Source organism: Erpetoichthys calabaricus, chromosome 9 (assembly GCF_900747795.2).
Source record: "Erpetoichthys calabaricus chromosome 9, fErpCal1.3, whole genome shotgun sequence".
Classification (NCBI taxonomy): Eukaryota; Metazoa; Chordata; class Cladistia; order Polypteriformes; family Polypteridae; genus Erpetoichthys; species Erpetoichthys calabaricus.
In genome coordinates this window covers 64,269,034-64,284,781 of record NC_041402.2, presented here as the reverse complement: position 1 = coordinate 64,284,781, position 15,748 = coordinate 64,269,034, and the positions used below count along the sequence as shown (strand labels likewise).

At 35.5% G+C, this 15,748-nt stretch overlaps 1 protein-coding gene across 6 annotated transcripts in view; it reads right to left on the bottom strand.

Annotated features, from left to right (window-relative positions):
* Nucleotides 1–12,083, bottom strand: part of znf536 (zinc finger protein 536) — a 496,696-nt gene extending 484,613 nt beyond the window's left edge. For 4 of the 6 annotated variants that reach the window (XM_051932179.1, XM_051932182.1, XM_051932180.1 and 1 more), the window contains exon 1: nt 11,496–12,083. The gene's annotated coding sequence lies outside the window, so the exon portion shown is untranslated. Of the gene's footprint in view, nt 1–10,769; nt 11,468–11,495 lie in introns of those variants that run through there. The other 2 variants (XM_028809672.2, XM_051932181.1) reach the window with 1 other exon arrangement.
* Between the last annotated feature and the right edge of the window lie 3,665 nt (nt 12,084–15,748).

The window sequence follows — 15,748 nt, the reverse complement described above, 5'->3', positions numbered from 1 at the left end:
CTGTTTAGAGCATGATCCCAAGTGTATCATCTAAATACCCTGCATTCAAATTCTACAGATGCATACCTGTGACAACCTGCTTTGGGAAGCTGTTTGCCATCTAAGGCACTACAGCAAGACAATAATGCATACACTCTAAGCTTTTATTTTCATATCACACCTTGATGTCGTGACTATGAGTAAATCACTCAGATTTCCTGTGTATAAACGCAACAATGGATATCTTGTTTTAAAATAATTACACACTTCATATATTTTTTGCATGGTGAATCACAGTACCAATAACCCAGAACTTAGACTAAAGTGCTTAGAAAATGGATGAATGCAATATTATAGAACTGGTAAAAAGTTTTTATAAGAAAATGTACATTGAAAAACTGATGGTTTACTTTTCAAACTATAATTAACAATATAACAGGAATAAAAGCTTAAAACAGATAGCTGGAAATGACACCTAAAAGTATCATTTAAAATTAGCTCCACAAACAGAGCAAAACCTGACAACAACAACATCACTGATGTAATTAGGTGCTTTAATTTAAGTTAAAAGCATCTGTTGAAAGATGCAATCTAAACTCACAGGAATGTAAATCTCAGTTCTGTTTGGCTGGATATCAGTAATTATGGAGTTGACCTCAAATTACTAGAAGGCAGTTTTCGCTTTTTTCCTCTTCCTAGTGTGTTCTCACTATCAGCTTTATATTAGAACATCAACTTCTTAAATAATGCAGCAAATGAAATAGACAGATAGATAGATAGATAGATAGATAGATAGATAGATAGATAGATAGATAGATAGATAGATAGATAGATAGATAGATAGATAGATAGATAGATAGATAGATAGATAGATAGATAGATAGATAGATAGATAGATAGATAGATAGATAGATAGATAGATAGATAGATAGATAGATAGATAGATGCACAAGACATAGTAGGACTGACTTTAAAATTCAAATATTACTTTCATGGATATTAAAATACATAATAGAGTCAACAGGAAAACATAAAATCAACTCTAACAGTGTTAAATTAACAATTGAAACTGCATATATATGTACACATATAAATACTCACTAATACAAGTGTTAATTTAGCATTGTCGATTTTGATGTGAGGCGACTAAACGTCAAAAGGAAAAATGCTGTGAGCTAACATATTTTTAACACTCTTTATTGAAAATTTCTGCATGTACACTGTGGCCAATTAAGACAATGCACAATAAAGCAGAAATTCATTGTGTACAGACTGTCTTACCAACCTGGTCCCATATGAGAGGCCCATATGCTAATATAGTTAGAAGATTCTTAGACAGCCTACAGCATTCCACATTGTCTTTCTTCCAACTATAACAGATTGTACAATGAAAAAAGAAACAGCAAGAACAAGAATCGGCCTAACTTTAAAGAGATTAAGAAAGACAGGATGAAAAGGGTTAAAGGTGAGGAAGAATTAAAGAAAACATGACAGAAATGAAAATATCACAAGAAAATGCTGAAGGAAATCTTAGTTTAACTACATGAATCAGCCTAACTAAAGATTTTAAAACGTGTATATGGTAATGGGAGTGTTTGGGGATTTCTTTCGCAAAGCCATTTTCAAATACTGCTTCATTATAATTTGTATAAATAAGGATGAATTCCCCAAAGTAAATACTGCTTAGTTCATACCTTTAGTTTCTACCAAAAGTGTTTCACACGGAATTGATAAATTTAGCTTAAACTGTATTTAATCTATCATTCCCATTAATAACTTGGATGTGCTCTTATTAAAGACTCTAGAGATGATTATATAGGATATCTAATGATAAAAGGAGACCTGCTCAGCGAGTCTAATAGCTTGTAGGAGATATGACTCCAGCATGTTTGGACTGTTCATTTAATTGCACTTTGAACTCTGCTACTTGGCCATTCCTTATCAATATCTTGATCAATAAATTTTAAGGCAAGTTAAAATATAAACATTCATACACCCATTTATGCATTAACGCAACTCCCTCTGCCCATGTATAAGAATCATACTTTATGTTTTTCCCTAATATTCAGCAACCTTTAGCACATTAAATATATTAAATACCCTCTAGCAACCTTATTGAAATAAGCAGTCTGAAAAATAGATGGAAGGATGGATGGATGGATAATCTTGTTAAAAATAATGCATTTATTTCTCACATTTCATATTAATGCATAGTAACTGTAACACTGCAGTTATTTTATTGAGAGGTCCAGTCCTTTGTCTGCTTTAAGATGTGTATCATTAACACACCTGGTAATGGAAAAAAGCATTCTTATATGATTTTTAAAAATACAACTGGAACAGAATAACCAGGTTATTGTGATCTTTCTGGCAGCCACATAACAAACATGATTATCAGGTTATATTTAATACTGAGTACAAGCTTTTCTTGCTCTCTAAGTGTCTAAAATTCTGTTCCAGTAGAACACCTACACTAATGATACATATTTCCCCATCAGCCTGAATACTATTATATGACTAAATCTATACAGTACACTACTGGTATTTGCTACTTTGCTCGCTAAAATGATGATTTTGTACAGTTAAATACTTTAAAACAACTCTTTTTCAAAACTCTTTTTATTTATAGATAGCAAATAAATGATCATTTACATTTATCTTCCCATGTTGCAGAAATGTTTGATAGCTATACAGTATGAATTTCCTGCTGTTCCTGCTTTTTTCTTCTACAGCTGTTGTTCTTCTTCTTCCTTTAATCTCATCATTTACTGAATCTGTTTAATCTAATTTTTGGGGCACAGAGTCCAGGGCAATGCCCAAATTTTGAGCACACTTATGCACATTTCGGAAAACGGGGTGTGATAAAGAAAACCAACATGAATATGGGAGAATCACAAGTCCAGCCCAGGTCCCTGCAGCTGTGAGGCAATGGTGCTGAACCACTGTATCACCTTGCAGCCCAGCGGATATTCTTAGTAGTAATTAAGGACCACTGACTTTGTTTCTCCAAGAGTCAGTATTCTCTATTAGGAGCACTGTACCAAATTTAACTGAGACTCTCATGCTTTGTAATTTGATGAGTTCTGTAACATGCTCTACTTTTACCTACTCATGCAATTTTGAACCTTCGTTTTCCAGCAAAAGTCTACGGTGAGCTGGGGCCTATTCTGAAACCACTATTTAAAAAGCAAGCACCATCCTGATCATTACAGGACACACACACATAAATCCATGTTTACTAACAAATTAACCCCAAATATACGGATTTACAATATGGGCAGAAAGGTGGAAACTCAAAAACTAAACATAATTAAAAAGGTGGGCATATGAAAACACTACAAAGACAGTGACCAACCAGAAAAAGTAGCCCAAGTCCCCGGAGCTGTGAGTCAGTGACAAAATGATACCATGCTGCCAGACTCAGCAATTCACACTGCTGAAATAACTTCATGAGAAAAATTACACTTTCAGCAATTGAAGAAACTACAAGTAATTGTGCCAATATCTTTCTTTTGAGGTAGCCTTCATTATCATGTTAAACTTTCATTGTTTGTATTTATTTAATTTCAGACTTTTCATAGTTTTTGTTTTAAATAATAAAAGTAAGCAAAATGATGACCAACCCTTCTGAATTAGAAAAAGCATCCAAATGCAAAAATGCATAAGTAGAAATAGTTAAATAATAAAATATCCTAAGGAGACATTATTGATTACACTAGAGCCAGAGCCTCTTTTAAGAACAGCTGAACAGAACCTCCAAAGTTGTCCAAAGATTTATTAAGTTCATTTTTCCATGCTACGAATGCTCTCTCTCTTTGGTACGTAGATGTTAATTCATTGGGCTTGATCTGCCTGTGTGCTGAAAGACGCCAATGCTATCATTACCAGCCAAATCAGCCAGGCGTTTAATAGTAGAATCAGGACACATTTGCTCTCCACTGCCATAGTGACATCACAAATGAAAGAATCAACAGCAGGCAGATCTTGTCCACAGGGGGCAGAAAAACAATATAGCAGTTACAAATATGCCATCTTGTAATAGAATTAAATGAGTACTTTAAAATGAAAGCCACCCTGATGCAGAATTCAGAAAAAAACTTTGATTCTCTGTGCTTCTGAGGGCTGTGGTGTCAAGCTGATCTGTGAGATGCCATAAGACCTTCACATCATTATACCTCCCCATCCCACCATCTTCAACCTGAAATGAAGTCAGCACCTACCTGTATTGCATTTTGAAAGATGATCCTCTCTGATACTTTCAGAGTAGTGTGACGCTACCATTCCGGCTATTTAATGGTGTCTCTTGATAAAACTAATCACCATTTGGTTAATATCCATTTTTAACCTCTGCGCTCAATGAGTGACACTTACCCCCGGTAACAGACCTCTCATTCACATACTCCTAAATTGTTCTTCTCTGCTTCAATGTGAGATTTTTCTGAGTGTTTGTGTGTGCCATGATTGTTTCTTGTATTTTTTTTTATGACAGACCCTTCAAAAACCAGCCAAACTGCATGACAAATAACATTTCATTTACTCTGACACTTACATTTAATTGAAAACAGTAATATCAGCATTTTAACCTTCGGCTGCTGGAAAAAAATGAAAACAAATGTAATTTAATTAGCATTTTTTTTAGCGTTCTCAATATTCTAAACAGGCTTTAGAACAAAGTAGTGGTGGGTGAAGTGCTGTTATGTGATCCGTAATATTTAAAAAGTGGCTTTGGATAAGGTTCCCTAGCAAAATTCAACCATTCACTCTCCAAACCTAAGTGCCTCGGATTATAAATTGTCAAAATATTTTCGTCAGAGGATTCCTAAAAGATGAGCATTCTCTGTTCTACAAAAGCCTCCTCTTCCTTGTGTAACAAGTATACAATATGAGTACAGACAGAAAACCTAAAATCCCCCAGGCTAAAAAAATCCTTCTATTGTAGTAATAACCCGTGAGACCAGTCTGGGAATGTACGGCTTTCAGAGGCATTTCTCATCCTATTTGTAGTCGTACTAGTGATGCACAGTCACTTACTTGGGTCACTTACTTTGCAATAAGTTTAAGTCGCATGCTGAACTGATGTACAAGCAGCTCATCCTTGTGTTTTTGCAGCTTGGTTCCTATCTTGCTTTTACAAAAGGCAACTTTCATTAAAGATCCATTTATGTAAATCAGATTCAAGGAAGGCAGCTAGTATGGAATATATTGGTTTTCAGCAATAGTTCAATACATATACTGCACAGAGATTTATGAGCCACATAACTGCTACGCCTCCATGTTTTTTTTCTTCTCAGACATCTTAATTAAAGGCGTAGTGTCCAGTTCTTAAAACATACAGTAAACAAACAAACGACAAACTAAATAAATATAATACCTGAGCAGAATGGTGAGCCTGGATATAATGATTCTTAACTTAGTGAGCTACTTGATATTTATGTTCTTACCCTTGTCACTAACAAATTGAGTGTTGTGTTGTGACAATAAACCCCATTATAAACCCCTTTATTCAAATGTAATTTATCAAACTATGATCTTTGCAAATAATACATTAACACAGCCCCAGACTTATTTTATTGTGTGCAATAGTGCTGACTTATGAGATGAAAATGCGCAGGTATTAATTTATAAAAACAGCATTTACATGGCTATTACATTATTGGGCAACTGAATATTGTGCATTTGAGGGATGCATTGCTTTGACTGAATTACTTTTAAACAGAAAATTCCTTTTATTTTTAAATTAACATTTACTTGAGGTTTAAAGCAATGGTCTCTATAAAAAGTACCAAATGACTAGATGGCAATAACCTTCCAATGTATGTACTTGATCATACTGGTTGTGCAAAGCAACCATTTCATGTTTTTTTTTAATGTAACAAAAATAATAATGTAACACTAAAGTAGGTGCTGAGTATACTGAGCTCTATCCTCAAACATCTCAATAAATGATTTAAATTGAGATCTTCAAGAACATCTATTAACTTTCTCCCCCAAACTATTTATTATGAGGCGAGCATAAATCTCATATGTGATGTGCTTTATTTTCTAATGAGGACACATTAAAACTATTCATCTAGAAAAAATACCATTGTCCAACTGTTAGCAACACATATTTCTTGAGATAGCATTACAGGCTTAATTTCTTTCATTGTTTAAAAAAACACACACAGCAAACAACAGAGGAGTGTGGAAATGCAAAATGAGAAGACTTTTGGTTTAATTTAATTTTGTATGTAAAAGTAAACTTTCTCATTTTGACAAACCCTGGTATTCAATCTGTTTCATGGCTTCGATAATGTAAATGACTGTTTGAGTGTGTGATGTTATCTAATTATTTCTTATGTTACAATAAGCGACAATTTTTATGAATTTATTTTTCTGAAATAAATAAACAAGACAAAAGAACAGAATGGAAGCAACAGGAGATTTTTATTTTTGCTACTTAACTTAGTTTACATTTTTTAAAAATGATTTATACATGAAACTCCCAATAATTATGAGCAAGAAATGTTGTCTTACTAAATGTAACGAAACGCATATATAGACAGAGATAGATAGATAGATAGATAGATAGATAGATAGATAGATAGATAGATAGATAGATAGATAGATAGATAGATAGATAGATAGATAGATAGATAGCATTTGTCAATGTCATATTATAGATAGGAAAGAATTTTTGGTAGTCTAGGCAAAATGTTTAAGAGTACATCCTACAATGTCTCAAACAAAATTTCAAGGTTACAGAGTGCATGAACAGCACATTATTAATCATACACTAACACTAGAATCTTAATTCTAGGGGTTCAGTAAAGATTTCTTTTCAAACTAGTATCCTCAGACTTTTTCCAAATAAGTACAGTGTGGATACAGGAAAGTCAATGTTTAGTTAGGCTCAGTGGGAAAATCAGCAGCATTTGCCAATTTTAATGTAGTGTCACTTATAAAAACACTGTCAAAGCAAAGGCACAAAGGACTGCATCAGAATGAATGACTTACTCTTTTACATTTTACTTCTTGATATGACTTTTAAGGACAGGTTCTTATTGCCCAGTTTAAAACTTTCACTTTTTTCATTTGTTTTATTGTATCTTTAATGAACTGTCACATTTGCTTGGATACAGAATGAGAAGTTGCTACTAGTTGACTAAAAGACATATTCAGGGGTCTTATATTTTTAAAACATCTTTGAATGCAGGTCACAGTCATTTTGCTCAGTAGGCTGTTAAATAAAAGTTTCTTTCCCTTACTGCATAAGTTTACTTAAAGTAAGTCTACAAATAATTCAAGTCTGTTTTACAATCGCCCAACCAATGTCCCATAAAATGTTATATTAAGATTTAATGGTCTTTACACTGCTTATAATATCTGTAGTTTTCCACAAAGCCATGTACAGCGTACTATTTATTTGTATATAAGTATTTCTCTAATAATATATGAAAATGAAAATATAAAATATGTACTTCATCAAAAGAATATCAATACATTCTACTCAATTAAAATTTCTATAATACAATGAAAAGCAACCCAGGCAATTACATTTCCCAAACTGATCTTCATTCTTAGATATTCAATACGCAAGCCTCCATTTACACTGAATGTACAGTAACTTGTGTAGTTCTAGCAGTCTCTTAACAGGACATTCTGATAGGAGAATTTAAAACAAGTTCCTTAGAAAAATTAAACCTACTAAAAGACATTCTTGTCATGTGTGCCATGCTCCAAATATTACGCTACAGTACCTTGAGACACATTAAATTTAAAAATATTTGAAACACATTAAAAAGATATACTGTACAGATATTTAAAATAAGACAGCTTATTAGCTTTGAGTAATTTAATTAAATGCTGCTTCTGAACAACCATTAAAAAAATAATATAAATAGCAAGAGTAGAATAAAATAGCTGCATAACTTTTTCTTCAGTATCACCTCTGATTTTTTCTCTTCTTTACATTATATACTAGATTGCACTGTCTAGGAATCAATTCAGCCTGCCCAATTTTCACAATGGGTTCTCAAACTTTTGGCATCCCCCACTTCCACAAAAGAAACAGCATTAGGGCCCAGTGTTCCAAATGACAGCTGGCCTGCTGTGCTGAGATATCATTTGGTGCATTTCTTAAAATTAACTCAAAATGTAATCAGTTCCACATTCATTCATTGCAGGACACGGCATCATGCATCTGACACCAATCAATATATTTTTGAAAGGAAATAACATACAAGTATATGCATATAAACATGCACATTTGCAAGCACACATTTTAAATGACATCTGTGGCATTCTTTTAAGACATCTCTCATCCTCATCCATGGAAGATAAATCACCACCTTTTGGTACATTAGTGCAATTGTAAGATCCACGTTCAAGTTTTTTAAATGAGGTACAGCTTCAGTGGATGAACACATATAGATAGATAGATAGATAGATAGATAGATAGATAGATAGATAGATAGATAGATAGATAGATAGATAGATAGATAGATAGATAGATAGATAGATAGATAGATAGATAGATAGATAGATAGATAGATGTTTGTGGTGTGTCCTGCTACTAAAATAAGAGAGGAAAGTTGCATTTTTTCTCTTAACATAACTTTTCTTATGAACACTGGATAATGGGGTAGAATCATGTAAGTTGTATCCAGCACATCATTGACTTGCATGTTGTCTACTACTACATCAGTGCCCCGTAACTTAAACAACATGCCATTCCAAAGTGCGTGCACCCCAATTTGAAGAAAGCAAATCCGCTACTCGGTCTGCTCTCCTTCGCAAACACTCCTTTCAAGCCACTCTCGATGGCTTGTGAGCAACACTTTTTTTCTGTTTGCTGTGATTCCTATTCCTATTTCTTTCTTTTTTTTGTACTAGTTTGAAAAAGGACACTATAAGAAAACGCAAATATACATTTCCTAAGAGTTTGATGACGAGGGACAGCGCCATGGAATTTTCTTCTCTCTTAAAAGTAAATTGACTCTTGTGGAGCGCAATTTCTACTGAAGTATGAAATGAAGAGCTGACAAATATGTCTACGCCCAGGCACAATTACAGACATAATTTCCGCCTAACAAATACCGTTAAACAATGACAAGCATTTACATATATAGTGATGATCGATGGCTCTTTTTTTCCTTCCTCAGATAGAATCTTACGGAAAGTCAGTTTTTAAAAGCGACGCTAAAAAAAAAAAGTAGTCAAAGAACCTGCAAAAATGGCCAGGGTTGTTAACGATTACAAGGTGCACCGTGCACGATGTACAGTAAGCATTGTGTCATTTTAAGTTACGCTCAAGACGCTTCGCAGCACTCGTCTGAAAACGGGCTTTTTCAAAAGGAAAAAAACGAACGTATCTGAACAGATCGACAACCAGGTCTAACTTAAAATAAATGTTAGAATCACAGAACATCGTGCACCATAAACATAATTTTGATTAGTTTGATGATCTTCTCTTGGCTTTTTAACATGTCTATCTTTTTTCTAATTATTATTAGCAAAACTGCAACAGATGGGCGCACTGAAATCTGGATTTTATCCTATTCATCATCAAAGCTCTTTTCATAAAAAAATGTGTTGTGCCCCGCCTACGACTTTTTTTGCCGGCAATACCTTATCCGTTTACAAACTTACTGATGCCGTTGCATAAGAGTATTAAAATAGTAGTATCACCCAGCACAAATGAAAGCGTGTGCTGGGCTGCGGTGCCTTTGCGAACGTCGGGTTCATTGTTATTTGCGGTTCGCTCAAACAGCCCCAGACTCACCCCGGATCTGTTCAACATGTCATTTCACATTCAATTAATACCGCAGTCTCGTATGCCCTCCGCTCTGATACATCGGAATACTTTCGGCACTTTTTTTTTCTTCCCGTATTTTTTTTTTCTCTTCTGTTCATTACAATTACGGATTTCAAAAAGAGCTTGTCCCTCTTAAAAAGCTCGTTTTTTTCCCACGCGCATTTGTAGTTCTGGCCGCTGATTTATTTCGTCTTCGCTTCAGCTCTAAGTGCCTGATATGACATTTACTTCTCGGATGCCGAATGCCATAACGCTCCTCAAAGCATAATGCAGGGCTTCTATTCATAAGAGGTCGATCACAGCACAAAATGGCAGGTCTCCCCGGCACTTCCATCTCGTAAGTTTTGACACATGGCATGCACCAGATAACTTTGGTCTGATTTTTTTTTAACAATCTGTATTCAGGTTAACAGAAATCAGGCACAAATCCCCTTTGGATAGGGGAGGGGGTGTGTGTTCATTTATGTGTGTGTGTGTGTGTGTGTGTGTGTGTCTCGGGCTACTGGGGGGGCGGTATATTCCGAGAAAGTTTGCTAAGGACAAGCACGAGCAGGAAAGTTTCTCGTTATTCGTTATTATCCGTTTCGATTTAAGTGGTGAACCTGAGCCTGAACGCTTACTTACGGCGTCAGTAAAAGCGCGAGGCTCGAGCAAAGATAAAAGATTTTAAAACACACGCACAAACAGATGAACCAAAGATTTCTTAAGACTAAGTTCTACAGCGCCATTCAATGGCTTCTCGGTTGCTTTCATTATTTTTCTGCTTTTTCCCCTGACAGCACCGCATGCAAACGTCACTGCTATGGATATTTAATTATACTGTATTTTTTTAATCACGGCAGAAAACAGGCCCCGCTGTGATGGCTTAAGAGAGGCAAAAAATAAATATATGGAAAAACATCAAACAGTCCAAAGTGACTTTAAAAAGCACAAAGGCGCCAGCAAAAATCCCCCTCCGGATCCCTAAAAGAGTCTAAAGCTGTGCACTCCTTACCTTGCAATTTTAAAGCAACGCGTAGAAGAAAGTCCCGCACGTAAACGAAGCGTTGTAAAAGATTGTGTTCAATGAATAATGAAGCATGTCCACATGATTGACTTGATCATTTTCTTGTGCTGAGGGGGAAAAGTGCGCGCCGGACCTGTTACGATTGTCCACTCCGAAATGCCCTCCTAACTGTACCCAACACATCCCGAGCCGAGAGTGTTTTATTTTATTCGGTCTCTTTTCAGGATAAACGTGTTCATTGATACTGATCACACAGCATCACAAGACATTCCCATCTTTCAGCTCGGACTCCCCCTATCTGGTAGGTGAAATGCATTGTACCATTAAAAAAGCACTCCATTGTCGTCTTCGGCATAATTCACAGCAACTAGATAGGTCTTGCGGCATTTAGCTTTGATGAGCCAAAAGCTCAACCCTTGATATAATAAGCCACAAAGAATAATCTCTAATCGTCCACTTTCCCCCTCTGTGTGGCAACAGAAGGGGTGGAAAATAAAGCCCGTTTACCAGAGCGCAGCTTTTTGGTCCTGACCTTGAGCTCCTGTAAACACACTTATTAAAATCTGTCTATTCTCTAAGAAGCCGCTCACATTGTCCGTCTTGTTTTTCTACGACAACATAGCGGAGCCCTCGCCTTTGATACCTGCTGTCTCCTATCAAGTACCCGGTGCCGCTTGAGGACAGACATAGGATAGTTCAATCACTCGTCCTTACCTTTTTTATTTCGCAAATAACTATCTCAAGTCTCTTCGCTCCCAAAAAAACTCCAGGATAAATGTTAAAAGACAACGGGTCCCAAGCATCAGTCACAGCTCCAGCGTTTAAGAGAAGTAATCAGCGATAAAATGACGTTGATCTGCACTGTAACCTTGTGGCGTATTTAATGTAAATAAGCTAGTTATGTTGCCAGTCGTATGCACACAAACGCAAAAAGGTCCCCGGCGGAGATCTTTCTTTCTTTCTTTCTTTCTTTCTTTCTTTCTTTCTTTCTTTCTTTGCTGAAGCTTTCAATTTCTTCTTCTATGCTCCTGAAAAAAGGAATGATGTTTTGCAACAATAGCAAATGCTCGTCTGTTTATAAGAATATGATTTTAATTAATCACGTAGCCAGCTATAAAATTAGCACGCCGCAATAAACTTAAAAAGGAGAAAAATGCCAGGGGGTGGGGGTGGGTGCTGGGGGGATATTGCGTTCGCTCAAAAGGTTTAAAAATTAAAGGTGTTCTTTAAGCTTTCCAGGCTTCAAACTTTTTTTCGCACAAGTTTCGCTCTTAAGAAAATATAGTAAGCGGTGTGGTTGTGGTCCTGTTTGTGGGTGTGTGTGGTGCTTGTGAGTGTATGGGGGGGGCCGTGGGGGGAGTGCGGGGGGGGGGCAACAAAATTAAATCTGCAAGGTTTGATGGGTTATGTTTCTATAGAAAAGAAGAAGAAGAAAAAAAGCTGAATAATGCAATTATAGATTCAGTGTCCCAGACTTGACAAAAGCTAGTGCTTCAATAGACTCTTTGTTATAGGATTATATAATGATTGTGGTGTAATTATGGGAAAAGGATTTGGTAATAATAAAAAAAGTATCAAAATACACCAATAGACAGCTTGTTTTAAAGAATATGCCTGCGTGTGACATTAGGACGTTGATAACAAACAAGAAGGATTTTGAGAGAAAGGTTGACAAAGAAGAAAGACAGTGACGCGCATGATTAGAGGCAATGCAGACGGATTGATTATTCAAAATGTCGAGCCACAGGGACACTTTAAACATTGATTCAGGTAAAACTAGATTCTCAATAAATCAGGACTGAAATTGGTTCCCGGGGGGAACGCTGACAAACATTGCTTTTACTTTAATATAATAGTGGTAGGAAAACCTGTTCCCATTGCGCAAAGGTGGTTAACAGAACAACACTTTAACAAACTAGTCAAACACTGGCATTTTTAGGTGTTTTATATTTAATATCAATAAAACCACCCTCGTTTTCCTGTACTGCGACTATACTCCGCAGTCATAAAAGCACCAATCTCAGCCACCTTCTGCACTTCCGAGAACAAACCGAATTGCTCTGCAAGCTGTAATCAGTAAACTTATTTTTTAGGGGAGTTCATAATGACTCATTTACAGAAAAAAAAGAATAATTTTCGAGCAAGGTTTTACTCACAAACATACATATAACACGAGGAAAAAAATACATTATTTCAATCATTTATGTTTATTAATAAATTGTTATTATGGGACAGAATGAGAAAGAACCTTAGCAGTCATTATTCAGCCTGAAAATCAGATTCCCATGCCTTCACTTAAATGTTTAGGAATTCAGCCTGCATTTTCCAGTTTGATGTGTATGAAATTCTTTTTTGAACAAATTCCAAAATAAAAGTTTGTCTCTAAAGAAATTAGCATAACCATCCCATCAATAATATTGCTATCTCTATGGGAGTGATAACTGAGGCAGGAGGGGTGTCTCTTTTCCCAATTCTTCATGGATCAACTGCGTATTTTCAGTTTTCTTTTGAACTTGTTATAGCAAGTCAAGTGATTCTTTATCACTGACAGCCCTGACAAAGAAACCGGGATGGGAAAGCAGGTCGAAAGGAAGTCGCCATATGGACTTAAAATATGCAAATTTAAACAATATAGAATAGGGATATTCGGAATATATAGTGGGCTCATTCGACTGAGTCGGTAAGACAGTACCGTCCCACAAATGTAAAATAAATGCGTGTGCGTGTGTGTTGGTTAATAGAGGTGAAAGTTAATAATGAATTATTGCTCAGTGAAGGTGTGCGGTAATTGACGATCTTTTTATGTCTCATAGGATATGTCAGGATTAAATTGGAGTTTAGCCAGCCAAAATGAGAACAGGAATTATGATACTTTAAAAATACACAGATCATAATTTGGGGAATCAACTAAACGCAAAATCACTCAGCTAAAGACATTAACAAATACAGCATCGATACAGATTAACATTGGACTTAATCTGCATAACCTATAATAACTTCCCCTGCACCCATTTCCTCTTAGTTATATTCTGTAAGCGAAAAGCGCTGCAATGCAAGTCATTCTGTAAAGGTGCTGCCACCCGTTAATGATTAACGACTACTAAAATTACATTGAAGCGAACGCATATAGGCTATACTAGTGTTACAAAACTGTCTGCAGGTGCTCCCTGCAACAGGTGTTTCCAGCATTTTTATTAGGAACTGTCAGGACCTCAAAGAGTTAACTTACAAGCGCTGTACACTTCTCTGGCGGACTAGACCGACAGACTGCACATCCGTATTTTTATTATGATTAGTCTGTGTATAAAAGCAACGGTTCTAAAGTTTTATTTTTTTAACTGAACCAAATCCCGACCTGTAAATTTAAGTAACCCGATTTATAGCTGCTGCGTTCTAAAAGCGAAAAAGTTCTAAACGTGCATTGTTTGTGTCTTACATTAAATGCTCATTTCAAATGATTTTCCTTTTCCTCTTTCAGCCAAAAAGTAGACCTCCCTGGAGTTGTGCCACTGTATGCAGCTGAAATAATTTCCTTCCCAGTGGGTTCTTCTCCCATCCTGATTACTGGGGTTTTGAATCAAGGAATAGTTGCTTATTGGTTTGTTTCCTGTTTATAAAAGATTTATATATTTCAGTGAGTTTAGTACTGAAAGTAGTTGTCTGCCGTAGTGGGGACCAATAAAGTCTTATCTATCTATATATCTATCTACACAAAGTTATAAAGGTATAATATTATTTCTGCATATTGCTGCAGTGTTAATAAATAATACAGTAATAAAATTATACCTTTTTAACTTGTGTAGATAGATAGATAGATAGATAGATAGATAGATAGATAGATAGATAGATAGATAGATAGATAGATAGATAGATAGATAGATAGATAGATAGATAGAATTAATCAAATAAGAGTAAAGCACCCGGCATGTTCAATTTTTGTAATTAAAGAAAAATTGCTCACAGTTTTTTAGGTATTTTTAGTAAATATCTCTCCTATACATATCTGCTGCCTTTTTGTTTAAGGTGATCTCAGATATGCAACGGGTAGCATTTAAAGACCATACTCCATAAATGACTGATTATTTCCTATAGGCAGCTTGGAAACAAATTGATTTGCCTTGACCAGTCATTCTTTTCAAACCCCATTAAATACCTTGCTAACATCATTTCAAATCTAATGTAAATGGCATTACAATTAAAAGAAAAATAAGGCAAGTGCCATTTTGGACAAAATGCTAACATTCCTTTTCACATACCATACTTGTTAGCAAACATTTCACTTGGGCTACTTGTCACATAAGTGAACTTTGTGTTGCCTGCCATTAATGTCCAGATAAAAGGGGTCTATCTTAATAATTTCAATGTGCGACTTTTAATAATTTCATATACTTCTCCAGGTTTTTGTCTGATTTTATCAGGCCATAGGGACCAGTATTTCTTGTTTGAACTACCTTTAAAATATAAATGGTTTACTGGATAGTGTCATCAGTCAATGTCATTTGATATCTTTTTGTTTTATGCAACTATGTAAGGTCAAGACATGGCTCTGTTAGCCTGTCAGTAAACTATAGGGAAAAAGTCAGTATTTCACTTAGCTTGTTTATTTGGGGCTTTTGGATTATCTGATTCTTTTAGTAGGAAATGAAAGTGTATGATTATCTTTAAATGCTAATCACACTTATCTTTAAGTGTGAATGTCCCACATGGTGCACGAATGCCACCTGTTTCCGAAAGAGAAAAGCACATGTTTCTCATACTATAATTACTTACTCATCCCAACCAGCTGTTTATCCCTACAAAAATCAGCACTTTCCAAGACAGCTTCAAAAAAGATCTTTTATTGTTTGTGACCTTGGGGGAGTAGGAGGGGGTGAAGGATTCTTATATGAAAAAATGTATTACATTGTCACAGGTGAACAACTTTTTTTAAGTAAACAGGTGTCACCTTATACGTTTGCTCTGGTGAA